At 34.1% G+C, this 2,131-nt stretch overlaps 1 non-coding gene across 1 annotated transcript; it reads left to right on the top strand.

Annotated features, from left to right (window-relative positions):
* The first annotated feature begins 744 nt into the window (after positions 1-744).
* Positions 745-848, top strand: LOC112713243 (small nucleolar RNA R71). Its single transcript, XR_003158218.1, has one exon. It is a non-coding gene; the product is annotated as a small nucleolar RNA R71 (small nucleolar RNA).
* Positions 849-2,131: the final 1,283 nt, after the last annotated feature.

The raw sequence follows: 2,131 nt of genomic DNA, 5'->3' as shown, positions 1-2,131 counted from the left end.
CTTGCACTCTCCTTTTGGATTCTCTTCTGTATTGCTTGGGAGAATACTGGGAGTAGTTTCATGACTTTCTTACTCAGCTGGCCCACTTGTGCCTCCAAATTTCTAATGGAGGATCTTGTTTCATTCATGAAACTGAAAGTGGCCTTTGACAGATCAGAGACTATATTGGCTAAATTAGAAGTGTTTTGTTCAGAGTTCTCTGTCTGTTGCTGAGAAGATGATGGATATGGCTTACTATTGTTTAGCCTATTGCGTCCACCATTGTTAAAGCCTTGTTGAGGCTTTTGTTGATCCTTCCAGGAGAAATTTGGATGATTTCTCCATGATGGGTTATAGGTGTTTCCATATGGTTCACCCATGTAATTAACTTCTGCCATGGCAGGGTTCTCAGGATCATAAGCTTCTTCAGAAGCTGCCTCTCTAGTACTGTTGGATGCATGTTGCAATCCATTCAGATTTTGAGAGATTATGTTGACCTGTTGAGTCAACATTTTGTTTTGAGCCAATATGGCATTCAGAGCATCAATTTCAAGAACTCCTTTCTTCTGAGGTATCCCATTATTCACGGAATTCCTCTCAGGGGTGTACATGAATTGGTTGTTTGCAACCATGTCAATGAGTTCTTGAGCCTCTTCAGGCGTTTTCTTCAGGTGAATAGATCCACCTGCAGAATGGTCCAATGACATTTTCGAAAATTCAGAGAGACCATAATAGAATATATCTAATAGGGTCCATTCTGAAAACATGTCAGATGGACATCTTTTGGTCAACTGCTTGTATCTTTCCCAAGCTTCATAGAGGGATTCACCATCTTTTTGTTTGAAGGTTTGAACATCCACTCTTAGCTTGCTCAGCTTTTGAGGAGGAAAGAACTTATCTAAGAAAGCAGTGACCAGCTTATCCCAGGAGTCCAGGCTATCCTTAGCTTGAGAATCCAACCATATTCTAGCTCTGTCTCTTACAGCAAAAGGGAAAAGCATGAGTCTGTAGACTTCAGGATCAACTCCATTCGTCTTTACAGTCTCACAGATCTGCAAGAACTCAGTTAAAAACTGATAAGGATCTTCAGATGGAAGTCCATAAAACTTGCAGTTTTGTTGCATTAATGCAACTAGTTGAGGCTTAAGCTCAAAGTTATTGGCTCCAATGGCAGGAATGGAGATGCTTCTTCCATCAAACTTGGATGTTGGCTTTGTGAAGTCACCAAGCATTCTCCTTGCATTATTATTATTATTTTCGGCTGCCATGTCCTTCTCTTGTTTGAAAATTTCTGAAAGGTTGTTTCTGGATTGTTGTAATTTAGCTTCTCTTAATTTTCTCTTCAGAGTCCTTTCAGGTTCTGGATCAATTTCAACAAGAGTGCCTTTTTCCCTGTTCCTGCTCATATAAAAGAGAAGAAAACAAGAAAAGAAAGAGGAATCCTCTATGTCACAGTATAGAGACTCCTTTATGTTAGTAGAAGAAGAAAGAGGTATAAGAATGAAGAGGGAGATTCGGATTTTTGGATGAAGAGAGGTGGAGAGAAGTGTTAGTAATTAAATAATAGAAGAAGAAAAGAGAAGAGAAATTTCGAAAATAATTTTTGAAAAAGAGGTTAGTAATTTTCGAAAATTAAAGATAAGATGAGATTAAAATTAAAATTTAAAACAAAAAGAATTTTTGAAAAAGAGAGGGAGAATTTTCGAAAATTAGAGAGGGATAGGTAGTTAGTTGGTTTTGAAAAAGATAAGAAATAAACAAAAAGTTAGTTAGTTGATTGAAAAAGATTTGAAATCAAATTTTGAAAAAGATAAGAAGATAAGAAGTTAGATGAGATATTTTGAAATCAAATTTTGAAAAAGATAAAATTTTTGAAAAAGATAAGATAAAAGATAAAAAGATATATTTGAAAAAGATTTAATTTTAAAAATTACTTAACTAACAAGAAACTACAAGATAAGATTCTAGAATTTAAAGATTGAACCTTTCTTAACAAGAAAGTAACAAACTTCAAATTTTTGAACCAATCACATTAATTGTTAGCTAGTTTTAGAAAATATGATATAAAAGATAAGAAAAAGATTTTTTTGAAGATTAATTTTTAAAATTTTCGAAAATAATAAAAAAAATGAAAAAGATATGATTTTTGAAA

Source organism: Arachis hypogaea, chromosome 9 (assembly GCF_003086295.3).
Source record: "Arachis hypogaea cultivar Tifrunner chromosome 9, arahy.Tifrunner.gnm2.J5K5, whole genome shotgun sequence".
In the NCBI taxonomy this organism is placed as follows: Eukaryota; Viridiplantae; Streptophyta; class Magnoliopsida; order Fabales; family Fabaceae; genus Arachis; species Arachis hypogaea.
The sequence above is the reverse complement of the archived record's forward strand: the minus strand, read 5'-3'. Positions and strand labels throughout refer to the sequence as shown.